Source organism: Chinchilla lanigera, unplaced genomic scaffold (assembly GCF_000276665.1).
Source record: "Chinchilla lanigera isolate Chin_1 unplaced genomic scaffold, ChiLan1.0 scaffold00005, whole genome shotgun sequence".
Lineage (NCBI taxonomy): Eukaryota > Metazoa > Chordata > Mammalia > Rodentia > Chinchillidae > Chinchilla > Chinchilla lanigera.
The window spans coordinates 19171437-19189363 of NW_004955406.1; the positions used below are offsets into that span (position 1 = coordinate 19171437).

Genomic DNA, 17927 nt, shown 5'->3' on the forward strand with positions numbered 1-17927 from the left:
AACAAATAAACAAAGAAAACAAAACAAACAAACAAACAAAAAACAATACCCACACATCTGTAAATTCATATCTAGGTTAAGAATAAAATATTACCCACATAGTTGAAGCTTCTCTTGTTTACCCCTGTCACATATTAATTCCATTCTGCTCCCTCAGCGCTACTTTTCTGAATTTAGTAGTTTTTATTTTTAACATTTAAAAAGCTTTTTACTACATTTGTATATATTGCCAAAAAAATCTCTATACCTGTATTGTTCATCTTTTGAACTTTCATAGAAGTGACATTATACTGTATATATCCTTCTGCAACCTGCTTTTTAAAAATCATATTTGTGAATTTTATTCCTTATTTTCACTATTGCTTAATTTTATTATGTTTTCTGTTTGTTTGCTTGTTTCTCCCCCAATCATGCTAGGGATTGAACAGAAGGCCTCAGGTGTGCTAGGCAAGTGCTGTACTACTGAGCTACACTCCGGTCTACTTAGTATTTTCTCTTTTCTTTCCTTTTTATAGTACTGGGTGTTGGGGAGTCTTGTTCATACTATGCAAGTGCTCCATCTCTGAGCTAAGCCCCAGCCCCTGTTTAGTAGTTTCACTGTATAACATTGCTAGGTTTATTTATCCTTTGCGATAGTGATGGACATCTTATTTCCAAATTTCTGCTACTATAAATCATGATTTTATAAAAATTCTTATGTTTGTCTCCTTGTGCGTTTGAATGCGTGTTTTATGGCAGTGAACTGTTTAAGTTTGCACTGAGAAAAGGAACTTAAGTCAAAATATAAATCAACACACTATTTCCTTCATCAAGAAGGTCTTCTCTTTTGAGAAGAGGCTAGTGTACATATATAGTGTGCTTGATGACATAGTGGATTACATCCTTGCACAACTCTTTATCATATTGTGGTTCAGTAACAAAGAGCTTGAGAATGTGGACAATTTTTAGTGAAATTGTTGTGCCATAGCACATTTTCAACTGTACTGCATGTTTCCAAGCTGATCTCCAAAATTGTGAAAATTTATCGAGCTATTGGAAGCGAATAAAATTTCCATTTTTTCACATCTTTGCCAACATGTGTGGCTATCAGATCTTTTAATTTTTACTAATCTAGTGGTGTGAAATTGTTTCTTATTATGGTTTTATTTTGTCTTTCCTTGGTTGTTAATGATGTATAACATCTTGCCATTTTTCAAAGTTGGCTTTTGAGTTTTTTACATCACTGAACTTTCTGGACTATGGCTGTTCATCTTTACTTTTTCTTTATTTGTTCTTTCTTTTATTCACAATTTCAAAGGTAGACTATGTCCACTCATTGTTTTTTATTTCCTCTTTCTTCTCTTCCCCTCTATCTTTCCATTCTTGCCTGTGGAATGTTTGTTTGTTCTGAGACAGCGTCCTTCTATTTGGTTCAGTCTGGCCTTAAACTTACTCTATAGTCAAGGCTGGCCTCAACCTCATAATGATCTTCCTACTTCAGCTTCCTGAGTGCTGAGATTGCAGGCATGTGCCACTATGCCTGGTTCTTTTTTTTTTTTTTTTTTGGTTTTTTTCCTGGTACCAGGAATCGAACTCAGGACCTTGAGCTTGCCAGGCAGGCGCTGTGCCCCTGAGCTAAATCCCCCGCCCCTATATACCTGGTTCTTTGTGTGTGAAATGTTATTGTGCTTCTATAGTAAACTTTCTGCTTTTCTACCTACTGTTACTCTTTGCTTGTTCAAGGTCCTTGGGATCTCTACTTTTGGTAAAGATCAGGTCTTTGGTAAATTTATTATTGATGCCTGCTGAATAAGCAAGACTCAGGGAGGTTATAATACAAGCAACTTTGTTTTGTTCTTCCACTGTCCTTTATAAGTCTCTTCCCTTGGGGAAATCCATCTCTTATTCCTGGATACTACTTAGGCAAATCCTATGGCTTTTCTGACCAATTTTACTTAGTAGAGAGTCTTCTATCACATTAACTTGCAAACAGAATTAATTCAGTAATAAAACATTGAGCTTAATATCTGAATCAACATTACAATCTTTACTCAAAGGTACAATTTCTACCCCTCCTAAGAGACATTCTGTGGTTACACTATCTTTCAAGAAGGGGGAATGTGTTTCTTTTCTCTTTATCTGGACTGTGTCCTTTTCCTTATCTTTATTAATTTTAATTTCTGTTCTGCTCAGGGAGGAAGGCAGGGGAGTTAAGGAAGTAAGAAAGAACTCAATGAGACACAAGAACATTCTCACCCGACTGGTACTATTATAACGTGGCTTTGCTCACCCTGAGTGTTTAAAACAATTCATATTTTCTCTCTCTCTCTGTCTCTCTCACTTCAGTACTGGTGACTGAACCTGGTACTAGAGACTGCTAAGTCACTAAGCTGCAAAGGCTGGGCTCCTACCTGAGCCTCCCAAAGTGGAGTGTTTATATGCATGTGCCACCATGCCCAGTTTAGAGATGTCTAAGAAAATATCAAGCCTGGATGCCAAATCTGACCTATAACCTGATCCACCACTGAGTATTAAATTTATCCATTGAAAGGATGAATCTCCTTTCCATTCATTATAATAAACTGTGAAATTCAGAGATGGGCAAAACAAATCTGACATCACAGTGGGGGATAGTACCAGAGAAGAAGTTAAATGTTTCTGCTCCAATAAAGGAGTCAGAGATTGGTGAACACGAGGGACCAAATGTGGGACCTGACCTGACATAGGAATCACTATAATTTTTTTGGTAGCAGGAATCGAATTCAGGACCTCACGCTTGCCAGGCAGGTGCTGCACCACTGAGTTAAATCCCTAGCCCTACAAATTGTAAATTTAGGTGTCACTGTAAAAAGGATCCCATATGAATGGTTTTCTATCTGTGTTAAGAATAGATAGGAAGCTATATAATATTTTCTTGCACATGTATAAAATGTGAGCTAGGCATAGAAGCTCATGCCTGTAATCTCAGCACTTGGGTGGCTGAGGCAGGAGGATTGCCATGAGTTCAAGGCCACCCTGGGCTACATAATACCTGAACTACACAGGGAGACACTGTCTCAAAAAATGTATACAATGTCTCTAAAGGGATAGATAAGAGACTGCTAATTGGCTGTTTATGTGGAAGCAAACTAGAGTTTCTAGAAGTAAATGGGAGCCTTATCCTTTCTGTACTTTAGAAATTTTGAACCATGTGAATATACTATTCAAAACTAAAAATTTAAAAAAAGAAATAAATTATAGGAATTTTTCTTAAACAATCAATTTGAGGGAGTCCTCCTGTTATGGTTGAGATCTAAAACTTCAAAATCTCTCTATAGGTCCCCAAATCCCCCCAAAGTCTCACGTGTTCAGAGGGTGATTGGATCACAGGGATGCTACATGCATCAGTGGGTCAGCTGGGGTGTGACCTGGAACGGTATGTTCTTGTCCTTTGCTCCTGTCCTCTCTCTCTGCACCCTGGCCACCATGTGCTGAGCACCTTCTCCTGTGCCATGGCCCTCTCTCATCCCGTTTCTGCCTTGAAGTCCATCAGCCATGGACTGTAACCATGAGCCAAAATAAATCTTTCTTGCTTTAAATTGTGGTTTCCTTGGGGCTGGGGATTTAGCTCAGCGGCACAGCGCCTGCCTGGCAAGTGCAAGGTCATGAGTTCGATTCCCGGTACCGGAGAAAAACCAAAAAAAAAAAAGGTGGTTTCCCAAGAGGATAGCCTACAAGCGTGGGTAAACCCCAGAGAAAGAGGATTACTTGGTTAAGGGCAGAAGATAAGGAGTCACTGGGAGTTGCCAGTTAAAGGAGAGGCAATCCAGTATACTCAACCAGACAGTTGCAGCTTCAGAGGCAAAGCAGGAGAATACTTAACACAGAGAAATCCTCTAAGAAAAAGAATTGGTCATGTACAGTGGTGCATGCCTGTAAATCCCATCATTCTAGAGACTGAGGTGGGAGGATCTTAAGTTTGGGCCCTGGACAACTTAGTGATTTCAGGAGACCTCAAAATAAAAAATAAAAATGGACTGAATGTAGATCAGTATGAAGGCTCTGAGTTCAATTCCAGTGCCACATAGACAGACAGACAGACGCGCACACACACACAATCACTAGTCAATTCTGCCATATAATCTTATTAAATCTATTACAAAGAGTGGACAGCATCATTACATTAGCATACTTGTAGGTCTCCATTTCTCAATGTGTTGTCTAGAAACAGTACCAAATTTCATACTTCCAGGAGAGTAAACATACAATTATTCACCCAAAATTTAATAAAATTCAATAAAAATCAATTTAATTCCAACAATATTGGGTGCCTAGTACAAGTAAGGTATTGATTAAGCTTATGGAAAATGGTAAAAAGTAACGAACATTTTTGAGTGCCTATCATGTGTCAAGTACTATGTTATGTGTTTTATGTATGGTACTTCTTTCAATCTTTGTGCAGCCCTATAAGTAGGTATCATTGCAATCTCCACTGTTCATAAGTAGAAACTGAAGTACAAAAAGAGATTAAATAACTTGAACAAACTCTTAGAGCTAATAAGTTTTATAGCTAATAAACTCAGTCAGGCTTCAAATCCAGGTCTGTTCTGAGTCCAGAGTTCACGGTCTCAGTCCTCAATGAATGAGGCAAAGGACTTTACAATCAAACTCGATGATGATGTGCAAGACAAATACAGAATTATCTTATAGTGGATACACAAAATCATGGAATTCAAGGGTGGAAGAACACATGCAAAATATGAACATCATGGAATTTTTCTGTAGTTGTAACTTTTGAGTCAATACTAAAGAATGTGGCAGAAATTGTGAACCAGGCTAATATGTGTTTCAAGTTAGGAAACAAAGGCCTAGAGGTAGAAATGAGTAGGTTATGTCTACGATCCATTTTGACTCGAATGTAACTTTCCCCATAATGTATCACCACCATTTTGGGACATGGTAACAGCCATTGTTTATTTCTGTCTTCTAATGTCCTGGTGCTACTTCTTATCTTTAGCCTAACCGTAGAGCATAGATATCATTAGGCTTGATTCACAGACAGTAAGGTGGAGGGGATGGATATGATGACAATATGTTGTATACATGAATGAAAATGCCACAGTGAAACCCAATATTATGTACAATCAATATATACTAATAAAATATTTTAAAAAGAAATATGCAACAATATTTTTTTAATATGCAACAATATTTAGAGACTTAATAACTGGGTAGAGCAAGGAAAAGAGAGGATTGTACAATATTTTTGAACATTTCAAAAGTTGAAAGGACGTTTTTACAATAGTTACTAACAGAAATAAAGGGGAAGAAAGAGGATCTGGCTTTGTAGGACTGAAGAGAGGAAAAATGACAAACTTCATTTGGAAGCTGAAGGTGCATGCTTATGACTTCTGTGTCTTTGTGGAGAGTGGTGACAGCTAATTGGAGAGATAGTCTGAAATTTGGGGCCAAGACTTAGTTATCCAGAGAAAAGTGAAAGTCAAAACTATACTAACCAACAAAGACTATAAAGTGCATAAAAATTTGATCTTATTATCTATTAAGAAGTAAGAGAGCAGAATGTGGTAGTGTTTACCTATAGTGCCAGCTACTTGGGAGGGTGAGGTGGGAAAATAACGTGAGCCCTGGAGTGTAACACCAGCCTAGACAACATAGCAAAACCCCATTTCAAAACAAAACAAAATGGCAGAAGAGAAAAAGAGCCATGTCTAGTGCCTATCATGTGCCTAACACTGGGGAAATTTCTAGGAAGGATACAAATCTGTGTGCATTAAGCTTCAAATCTTGTTTCAGAGATAAGTTACTCTCACAAAACTATGAACAAGTACTACAAAATTTGATATGCTCAATAGTTTAATCCATACAGCTTAAACAAGTGTCACGGGATGTCAAAAAGCAGAGCAATTTTTTTTTTTTTTTTTTTTTTGTTTTTTCTCCGGTACCAGGAACCGAACTCACGACCTTGCGCTTGCCAGGCAGGCGCTTTTTGCCGCTGAGCTAAATCCCCAGCCCCTAAAAAGCAGAGCAACTGATGCATCTGAGGTGGTTCTGGAGGTGAGGGAAAGGACAGATCAGCATAAGGAGAAGGAAATTGAGCACAGGCTGAGATACCAAGGAAGGCTGCTGTTGACATAATGACAAAAACTTTTGTTTTCTTTGTTGCCTGGAAGGTAGCATGAGGGCTGAACAAGAATAGGTAACCTTTGAACTAAAGAACACTAAATTTCATATCTCCTTTTTACTGATGGTATATTGCAGGACAAATAGCTTTTCAGAACTCAGTTTTTCTTCTTTTTTTTAAAGTGAGTATACTTACTTAAACTGATTGTATAACTTCAGGAGAATAATATACATTGCAAGATTGGCGAAAATCTAAGCTACACTTTCCTTATGCTGCTTTTTTTTTTTTTTTCCCCTTCTACCACTTGCATGGTTGAGATACCCACATTTCTTTTCTTTTCTTTTTTTTTTTTTGGTGCCAGGAATGGAACTCAGGGCCTTGTCCTTGCCGGGCAGGCGCTGTGCCGCTGAGCCACATTCCTCGTCCTTCTTGTTCTTTTCTATGATGCGTTCTCTGGGAGACACAGTACACATTTTACATGTGTGCAAGACTTTTGTGTATACACTTACATCGTATTCAGGTACAGTTGCAGGCCCTATGAAGAAGGTTCAGTTACTGCCTTCTGCTGTTAATGATATGATTTACTCGAAAACAATTATTGAGCATCTACAATGTCCTAGCGAACTGTGCTACGCCCTAGCGGGTATTAAAGGAGAACTCAAAGTCTTCTAGGTGCTTAAAAGATGAGAAACAGTTTCTGGGTAAATAACCATGAGTCTAGAAGATGAAATGATGAGTGGAGAGCTTGTAAACAATGAATACCTAGAGGAAGATGGCATTATTCACAGCAGAGCTGTCTTTTAAACTAAGTCTTGACAGATGACAGAATTTACCATGCGAGGACAGGGAAAAGAAGACAAAGATAGGAGAAAATATGTTGCCCTCGGAGGATTTCTCAAAGCGCAGTTAAATTAATGACAGCACCCAATGGGAGAAAACTTCATTTTACTTGCTTTAGTCTTAAACCATTAGACAGGACGCATGCTAAACAGAACTGTAATCCCTACGATAAAACGGCAACAGTGACAGCAGCGGGGAAACTGCTGCAACCGCAGAGCTGCAATTATTCTGAAACTGACTGAAATGACGCTTTATTTGGACAACTGGTGAAACATCCTAAACTCTCAGAAAGCTGCCGTTCCCAGACTTCGAGTTCATCCTTGTCAAATCCCCAGCATGTTTTCCTCGCTCGGGATGAAATGCGCAGTCAGAAGGCCCAATTAGAGTCAAAGGGAAGGGGGAGGTGGTCTCCTCTGCGGATATACTTTAGCTCCTCCCGAGTCCCGCCAGGCCCAACTTCGCCACACCAAACATGGCTTCCTCGTGTTTCCTCTCTTCCTTCTATCTCGCCCTCATTCTCTGGCCACACTCAACATGGCCCTAGTCCAAAGTTACATTCCTGAGGTACCGGCTCAGAACAGTTCTCGCGAGATTTGCCTGGCTCCGGACCACTCCCGCCCTGCCTCGCGCCGCCGCCGCCGCCGCTGCCGCCGGCGCCGCTCCTCCTTCGTGTCAGTTGTTGGACTGTAATGGCGACTGGGCCGCCGCTGCCGAAGTGACTCCCGGGCGGGGGAGCGGGGCCAGACCTGCGCCAGAGAGAACTGCAGAGAGCCTCAGCTCAGGACGTGGCTTGCTGCGGGGAAGGAGAGGCGTCTTTTCGCCTCTCCTTCCTTCCCCGCAGACAGGCGGAATCCCGGGAGTCCGTACGAGGCGGGCACCCGGTGCGTCCCCGGCGCGGTGAGGCCAGGCCGGGCAGCCCTGGGGCCGGTCGGGGCGGCGTCATTGCACCCTCCGCCAGGCCCCGCGGGATGCACCGTGGGAGCCGAAGGCGGAGGCGACACTCTCAGGTGAGCTGCAGGAGGACCTGGCGGGGACCGCGGACGCTCCCTGCGCCTCAGCTGCCTCTGTCCGCGGTCCCAGGTTCCTGGTGGTGGCGAGAGAGGCGGGGCGGGGCCCTCCGATCCTGCCTGGGGTCCCCTTTGGCGAACCTCCCTGGTCCTGAGGCTTTTCGGGAGGGTCATCCTGAGACCTGGGTTTCGTATCCCACCGGTGCTAGCCGACGGTGGAATCTCTTGGCTTACCTGCCAGTCAGTGCTCCACCCCCCACCCCGGTCTTTAAACAGGTAAGATACCTCTCTCCTTTGGTTTCGAGAAGTGTGTATATTCCTTTGGCGATTGAACATATTTTGGGAAATTCCGGGAGACCGGTCCCAATGGCAGGGATGATCAGTTTCTGTTCCTTTTCGGTGGGGGCAACAGTTGTCTCAAGTACAGTACAGGAAAAACTTTGATCTCCAGTCCAGCATGACTGTAGTGTACCGGTTTATTCACAGGTGATTTAGGGGAGACTTAAAAAGCTTTACCCTTTGAAAGTTGTCAGTATTTCTTCCCATAGTCCCTCTTTTAAATGCAGCCCACCATGTTAAATAATACTTGGGTAATGCCACAGATAAGGTTTGCAGTTTTCCTGGATTTTAAATTTTCAGCTGGGAAATTGCACATAGGTATAGATTTTTAATGTGGTTTTAATGTACTAACAAATCTTTCATTTAGGAAAAAAAATAGGTTTTCAAGCATAGTGATCAGTATCCATGTACTGTGTTTTGATGGTGATTTTGTTTTGATTTTGAAGAAGTCGTTGACGTTGCCATGTTAACCATTTCTCCTGGCTTGTATTTTAAGGCTTTTAAAGGAAAAGTCTGTATTAGATAGGTAGACGTAGAAACAGCCTGAAAAGTTTGTGGAAATAATGATGAAATACTGCAAGGTGCCCTCCACCTGAAATATTTATCTTAAACTATGGTTTTTAAACAGGGCAGTGTGCTGCTGATTGGGATTGTGACTTTGGCGGATTAGTTGTTAGATCTATGCTAGAAGTTGCTTCAGACCCATGAACATGTAATGGTTTTGGTATTCTAAACTGACAAACTATTCAGTGCAATAAAATCTGAGCCATTGAACTATCATCACATGAAATGCAAGATACTTTAATAAGAAAAAAATCCAACTAGAATACATTGTATACAAAGTGTATTTCCCCCCTCCGAGGTAATAGCAGAACTGTTTCTAGAGATGGTGAGTTACACATGTAAACAGTTTTTACATGTGAAGAATTGTCTTTGATTTTCTGAAATATGTTGGTATGTAAGAGGGTTAATACCTTTGACAGCCAACCTTCTCTGGGGTAATTTATGACACTTTAGAATTTGTTTCTTCTGCTTCTTCCGCTTCTGGTTGCCAGTCTTTTGCCCCTTTTGTAACACTTAGACATTACAGGCGGGAGAAGGGATGAAGACCCAACCTAACCACTTTTATTTGTTAATTGGCTGTAAGAGCAAAAAAGAAGCCGTTGTCTGAAATAACTGATTTTTAAAAATTTAGTCTTTATGGCAATATCTTCTAAAGAAGTATGGCAGATATCCTTATTTCGCAGTTGTGGAAACTAGACACACCAGAAAATTTATTTATTTAAATACTACTTATTTCTGTTAATCATCTAGAATTATGTGCTTTTATTTTAAAAATTAACAGATACTCTTGGCATTTAGTATTATTTAAAATATTTTTAAAAATTCTACTTTTGTTCATTTTTTACATGAGACTTGCTTTTTATGTTGTCAGTCCTTTAAAAGTATTATCATTTTTGTAACATTTTGTTAATTATTATAATGGATCATCTTACCTCTCTACACTTTTTGCTTGAGTAAGATTCTTTAGAAACTTCTTTATATCCTTGGATGTAAAACATACATTCAGGCCATATGATCAGTAGTAACATATCATATCTGGAAAATAGTAAAATCTTGATAATTTTATTATAGAGACAGTTGATGATTTGAAAGGTTAAACTGCAGTTGTGATTACTATTTTTGCAGTCTTGGGCAAATTGTGAAATAGTTTTCTTTATTGATTTTTTTCCCCCCATGTCAAACAATTTTTAGTGTCACAAATAGTTAAAAAAAAAAAAAGGAAAATACTGCGTGTTTTTAAAATTTTTCCTGAACTGATTTTTTTGTTATTGTTTTCTTTGTTATTGTAAGTGTAATTTTACATTTACATGTGGATATTTTGAGTTACTAATCTGGCCTCTTAAGTCCAAGTTGGCAGAGATCTTTCGTTCACTGTACACTACTGCCTAACATACAGTGTAAATATGAGTTGAATTAATTGACTAAAGAGAGGTCCCAGGATAATATTTTAAAAAACAAAACAAAAAGCTAGTTTTTAGTTCCTATGTACCCTTCAGCTTTTTTTAGGTGTGTACTCTAGAGATATGTTCAGATTTGCTAGGTAGCAGGGGAATGACAACCTGGGATTGAAAAGCCACTAAGAATAGGCCATAGGTAGATACTAAAATCTTTATTGACTATTGTAATGATTTGCCTAGGTGACCTGGCAGTAGTTACTGTAATTTAAAGAAAATCGGAGCTTTAGACCCTAACCTGTTACACTGGTACTGTAATTGTAGGGTTGTAATAATGTTAAGTCACTTCTTAATCACAGCCTTGGGAGTTTTAAATCTTAAATGCCAGCTAGTCCAATTCTCATGTTTTATATGTAAGAAAACAGTCATACAGGGAGAAGTATCTCATTCATAATTGGTTCTATAACTGGGAGACAATCCACTATACACCTGCTGAGTCTACATTTATTTAGTATGAGATAATTATCAAATCAGTGCATAACTGTAATCATTTTCAGTATTAAAAATTCAAAACGGGCTGTGCTTTTTATGAATCAAAAGTATTTGTTCATATAAAAATGAATCTGCACTGTCTATCCTGTCATTGGAACTATATGTTGATGCAACTGGAACAGCTTTCTTGGAGGAAACATTGCCTTACTTGTCAAAACTAAAAGTGTGCATACTCATTGATAGGATAATTTCATTTTTAGTTTATCTTACATAAATTTTAACACAAAGCATAGGAATAATTTTTTAAGAATGTCTGGATTGGCATTATTACCAATAAATGCCAACATTTATAAATAATAAAAAATATCCTACATGTCCATTGGTAGAGGAGTAGTTAAAATTGTAGTATATTTATGCTGTGAGGTATTCTGCAGTTGTTAACAGGTTTTGGGTATCTCTAAATTTACTTCATGAGAAGCAGCTGAGCATGTCCTTCAGCTCATGGATCATACAACAGATTCTTTGGGTTCAAGTCCTAACTGCATCACTTGTACTTGCATTGACCATTAACAAGTTACTTAACCTCTGTATAAACTGAATATAATAATGGTTCTTACTTTACAGGGCTATTGTGAAAACCAAATGTGTTAGTATTTGTGTCCTAAGTAAGTGCAGTATATATCACATAAGTATTTGCTATTACTACTATGTACTGACATGGAAGGACACTCATGATATAATACTGCAAGAAATAAATTGCACTATGCTATGCAATATGATTATAAAAAATAGACATTTAGGCAACAGAATATAATTTTGTTTTGATTTTATATGTACTTAGAAAAAGGTCTGTAAGGATAGGTGTTAAGACTGTTGCCTGTTTTATCCCTGGGGAAATAATGGCTTTCCTTTTTTCCCTTTAGATGCTTTCTTTTGTTTTATTGTTAACACTCACTATTATAACTTCTTCTTTTTTTTTTTTTTTTTTGTACCGGAAATCGAACTCAGGACCTTGCACTTGCCAGGCAAGTGCTTGTGCCACTGAGCTATATCCCTGGCCCATTTTTATAGCTTCTGAAACTTCTTTCTTTTAAAAAAAAATAAACTGCTAAAGCAGAATTTTTTTACTGGTAGTATAAATGTGTTTTTTTTGTGTGTGTTTTTTTTTTTTTTAAATGTGGTTTTGAATATAGTTTTTTAAAGAAATCTACAGATTTCATCCACAGAATATACATGATTAGATCCTATTTTGAAACTTTTGTTGATGAAAGGTTGAAGTTAATCTATGAAAACCTCTAATAAGTAATTTACTTTTCTACTAGCTTTGTGATCTTCAGTCCTGTTTCTTAACTTACAAAGCAAACTCATTGGCTGGAATAATGTTTCTAAGCTCAAAGTTCTCAAACTGTGCATTGAGGTACATTAGCACATCAGCGTAAACTCACATGGATACTGTAGGAACTACTGGTCTGAAGTGATACACATGAGATTTGCTCTTTTGTTTTACGACACAGAACTAGGTTTTGGGAGAACTGCTGTGATCACGGCAAGTACTGTGCAAAAGTAATGTGGACTAGTAAATGAAGATGGCAGTGGCCAAAACGATTCAAGGTTTGATAAGTTGTATAATATCTGCCAGATACACACATTCCATTAGTAAGTAATTGTGCTTATTTAATAATAAAAATAATTCTTCCAGTTTACATGAATATATGTTTCATATTGTTATTAAATATTAGCACATACTTAATTACACGTTCTAATCCAGTGGTGGTAAACCTGTAGTATATGTGCCACAGCTGGCTATTTGTTGTTATTGAAAACTCTAAAGGGTTTACCCTCACTGTTGAAACTGTTAGGTGGGATTTGTTTGTTTGTTTTTTGCATAACAGTCCCATGAAAAAATTTCTGAGACATCAAGTGTTGTGTGAAGAGAAAGTTTAGGAAGAACTCAAGCTCTTTTTTACCTTGACACCCCAAATAAGAAATATAGTTTCCAAAAAATATGTTTTCATGAACATTTACATATAAAATGAACCAAAAGTATCTCTGAAACAATGCTTAAGTCAGGTGTTGTGGCAGATGCCTGTAGTCCTAGCTATTCAAGAGATTGTGGCAGGATTACTTGGGTTCAGGAGTTCTAGGCTCAGATAAGTAAACAAATGCCCTTACTTTCAACACACTAATATTTTTAAATCAGTTCTTTTTAGTTTCAGTAAAAATACTAATTCCAGGGCTAAGATGTAGCTAAGTGGTAGAGCATTTGCTTAGCAGGCCAGTCCCTGAGTTCAATTCCCAGTCCCCACCATTATCCCCACGCCAGACACTCACAAAAAAATAGTGCACAAAATGTAGTCTGAAGATGCTAGTATAATATGTCAAAATGCACCTTCAATGATAAAGTCATCACATCTGCTAATCAATGCCACCTTGTTTAATCCTTGGCAAATAGGGAAGCGATTCTTTGCATTTCAGTATACTTTTAAATCATCACTTCTCAAATCATTATAGGGAATAAGAAAATAATTCTTTGATAAAACAGTAGAGATAATACAGAGTTTAACTAGACAAGATGGTAGGAGTTCACCATTGTAATTCCATTGCATCTGAGCAATATAGTTGAGGATAGCGATATGTAATGTAACAACCACTGTTGATTAGTATTATTTTGTCTTGAGACTTTGTATCACTCTGAATGTTCTTGCTTTGATTTGTTTATTTTTGTGATACTGGTATGATGCTACTGTTCTATTTGTTGGTTTGTTTATTATTTACTACTCTCTTTAAAATAAAAAAATAAATAAAAATAAAAAAAAAATCACTTCTCCCCAATTCCCCCTCTAGCTAGTTTTGTTTTGTTTTCTTTTGTAGTGGTAGTGATTGAACCCAGTGTCTCTGTCTGTCTGTCTCTTTCTCTCTCTATTGCTCACATTGGCCTCAAACTTGGGATTCTCCTGCCTCAGCCTTTCAAATACCTATGATAGGTATATATCACCAAATCTAGTCTTGTACCTACCTTTTAAGCCTCTTAAGTAGCTCTTCTAAATAATGCAAGACGTATCATTCCACTGCATGTGAGATTCAGAGCAGCCATGTAGTGCCTTCCTCCAGACAGCTATGAGCACACTTTAGGAGTGAATCACTGGGATAAAAGGTTAAACACAGAGATATCCAAACTACCTCTAAGAGATTTTGAATGAGCAGGTCTGAGAAGAGGCCTACAAACCTGGTTTTTTTTTTTGTTTGTTTGTTTGTTTATTTTTGTCTTTTTGAGACAAGATCTCACTATGCAGTTCAGGCTGGCCTTGAACTCACTTTGTAGCCCAGGCTGGTCTTAAACTTTCAATGATCCTTCTGCCTCAGCCTCCCGAGTGCTGAATTACACGTGTGTGCTGCCATGGTTGGCTCAAACCTGTATTTTTAAGTGTCTGCAAGGAACCCAATACAGAGTTCACTCTGAGAACCATAGTTTCAGAGATTATCTTCAGTTGTACTCTTTGAAACCTAAACTTGTAAGAACACTGATAATTCCATAAAAATGAACATAAGTGGACAGACTATCCTGAGAACATTTGTCTTCCAAAGCTCCACAATGTCTGACAGCAACATTTCCTTTGAACCAGAACCCAAAATTATAGACCTCTAACATTATAGGAGATGACTGTGGACAATTATGTGTTAATAATCATAGCTACTGTGTATGTGTTCTTTCTCTGTTAAACAAGGGCTGTATTGTTTTCTATAAATTATTTCTAATCTCTATCATAACCAGTCAGGCAAGTACCTTTATATCCATTTTATCAATGAGGAAACTATCAGGCAGACTATGGAACTACTCCATGGTTATTCAGCAGGTAAATGATAGATGGAAATCCAAGTCTCTCTCCAGTCTCTGAAAATCTCCAGCAGTATTCCCATAGTGCCTTTCATAATATTCAAGCTCAGCTATCATTTACATAATCCCTTGTCTGCTCACAGAGTCTCATTAGCAGAACTCACCATGCTTTCCCATCTAGATTTTATCCTCTTTTGAACCTCTGTTCCATTAACTTCACTGCACCTTAACTTGTTTAAAAAATGCTTTTTTAATCCAGGTGTCTCAACTATTACCAAACTCACCCTGTAGGATAGAACTTCCTAACAGACACTTGCTGGTGAAGCTTTTTTTTTCCTCCTTTCCCTCCTAAACAAAGCAGTTTAGTTGTTTTAGCAAACTGCTTGATCCTCCTGTTGCTGCATCAGGCATGAAAAATCTTTTCCTCTGTCTGACCCATACCATTGATTCATTTAACATACTTGTGTGCCCGGTGTGTAGTAGGAATGAGTAGTGGTAAGTAGTTGGGATACACCCTGAGAAGAACAAATATGGCCCCTGCCCTCAAGCAGTCTAATGGTTAGACTATATTGAACACATTACAATTGGAGTGAAAGTAAATACAGAGGTGATATGGGAGCATATGATACAAAGAATTTACCTAATCTGAGAAGTACAGAAGAAAGTGAGCTAAGACATAAAGAATAAATAAAGGAGTTAGCTAAAAATAGGCAAGGGTTTTCCAGGGAGTAGGAACAATATGTACAATGATCTCAAGTCAAGAAAGAGTACCACATAGCTTAAGAAATCAAAAAGTCAGGCCAGGTATGGTAGCACATTCCTGTAACCCCAGCACTGGGGAGGCTGAGGCAGGAGGATTGCCATGAGCTTGTGCCAGCCTGAGCTACACCAAATTCAACATCTTCAAAAGCTGATTCATGATTATTCCCTAAAAATAAAAGAAACTCAGTCATCTAAGTTACACAGATCAGAAATACCGAGTTCCTCTTTTCTATTCTGAATGTAAAATCTATCCCACTTTTCAAAGGACAGGGATTTTTGAGCATCTCTGAGGGTTTCCTATTCATGCCTGATGCAGCAATAGGAGGATCAAGCAGTTTTGGGCAATATCTTTGAGGTCAAAACTATTCCTGTAATAATATTAAATTTTTTTTTTCGTTTTAAACTCATTCTTACATGAATACATAATGTACTCATTATGCAGGGTGAAGATAATAGAGAAAATAAAGTCACATACTGAAATGAAACAGAGCTAAACTACAGCTTGACTAAAGGTATTCTTAGTCTTTTATTTAAGAAGAGCTGAAGACAGTGAAAAGAAAAAGGAATAAGTAAAAATTAATGAACCAAAAAATCCCCAGAAATGAGTCTATGTTTTGCTTGCTTACTGTTTAGGTATTAAATACTTACTCTTCTAAAGGTGTTGTATAGTTTACAAGTAAGGGTTATTTTTTTCTAACTTGAAGTATATAATTGGCACTACAAAAGCTGATTCATAAGAAACTGTCAACACCAGTTAAATCCGAGGAGAGAGAATGAGGGTCCAGGACACAAAGCAGAATTTTCACTGTACTTGTATATATTTTAGAGTTTTTAAAAGGTAGAGGAGAGGTACTTACTGTCACTTCTTTTTTTGAGGAAAAAAGAAACAAGGAAAAAAACTTTTTGAAAATTTTCTTTGACCTTCAATAACTTAGCTAATTGAGGGGCAAAATCAACAAAAACAATTTTTCTTTCATTGGAAGCCCTTATCAACTTCCTAATTGTAGTTGTTTCCTTTTTGTGGACCCATAGCACCTTATTGTCCTTTTTCCCTTCTATATTACTACTTTGTATCTTAACATAGGACTGTAGGTATAATTTTTTAATGTCTTTTTTTTTTTTTTTTTTTTGGTACTGGGACTCAAACTCAGGACCTTGTACTTGCCAGCCAGGTACTTGTGCCACTGAGCTATATCCCCAGCCTGGGATAATGTTTTATTTCTCTTTGTTATCCCTATTCCATTAATAGTACGCAGTACACAGTAGGTATTCCAGACCTGTTTGCTGAATTATAGTTCCACTGATAAGTCTCAGAATCTAATTCTTGATTGCAAATAGGCAAAAACCATATGAAGTCAGGCGTTTCATACAATACGAAAAGTGAGCCAGTCCTAAACCAAAAATGTCTCGCTGAGCCTGGTGGTACATGCCTGTAATCCCAGCACTCAGGATTCTGAGGCAGGAGGGTTGCTGAGTGTTTGAGCTCAGCCTGGGCTACAAAGTGAGTTCAAAGCCAGTCTGAACTGCATAGTAAAACCCTGTCTTAAAAAGACCAAGAACTGGGGATTTAGGTCAAGGGCCTGGGTTTAGCTTAGTGGCGTAAGCATCTGCCTGGCAAGCGCAAGGTCCTGAGTTCAATTCCCTGTACCAAAAAAAGAGAAAAAGACCAAGGAAAAGAAAGGTCTTACAGGGTAACATGTTAAAAAATAATAGAATAATTATATGTGCATATGTATGTAAATATGCACATATTTAAATAAAATATTATTTTAAAATATTTTAAATAATTTCAACTAAGAAAGAATTAATGCTCTATAAATTTAGACACAAATTGTTTATGAAATGAGTCCTATTAGGTTGTGCCATGAAGTAAGTATTACTCATGATTTTTAAATCTAATTCTAAAGAGTGCCACAGTTCCAGAGACAGCGTCAGGTTTACTTGACTAACTTTAAGAGCAAGAACGCATTAAAGCTTACTGCTTGAAATAATCTAATATAATCTATGACAGTGTGTCTGAATTTTTGACTCTTGAGTATGTAGATTTTTGTGTAGGAATTCTGACTTTTTCCTGCTCCTTGGAGATTCTTTTGTCCATTGAAGATCTTGGGATGTTTGTTACTATATTTCAATGTATATGAAGTAACCTTTAGGTCTGTTAAGGATCGGTATCCAATGACAGACATCCTCATACTTACAGAGTCAGAGAACCTGTCTCCTAAAGAAATAGAATTCTTAACAAGGCAGTTAAATTTGGTTATAGGCTTGTAATTAAAAATGGAATCTGTAGTAATTCTTGTAAAGAATCTGTTCATTTTGGGCTAATACTACTACACTAAAAAATTTTTTAAGAGAAAAAAATAAAAACAGCACAGAATTTCAAAACAAGAGGATAGAAAATTAACAATGGTTATTATATTGCATATTGTTATCTTCAAAGTAGTTACTCAGATTACAAGATATAGGCATGCAAAATTGGTCAAGCAATATAAGCACTAACTGTTCCTTTCAATGAACTAATAGAAATTAGTAGGACAGTCATCTTAGCTATTTGTGTGTGTCACACACATTATACATATAATATATAATATATA

General features: G+C 37.7%; 1 protein-coding gene across 5 annotated transcripts in view; it reads left to right on the forward strand.

Annotated features, from left to right (window-relative positions):
• The first annotated feature begins 7556 nt into the window (after positions 1–7556).
• Cep350 (centrosomal protein 350kDa) overlaps positions 7557–17927 on the forward strand; it is a 150475-nt gene continuing 140104 nt past the window's right edge. For all 5 annotated transcript variants that reach the window (XM_013521299.1, XM_013521305.1, XM_013521308.1 and 2 more), the window contains exon 1: positions 7557–7947. The gene's annotated coding sequence lies outside the window, so the exon portion shown is untranslated. The remainder of the gene's footprint in view (positions 7948–17927) is intronic.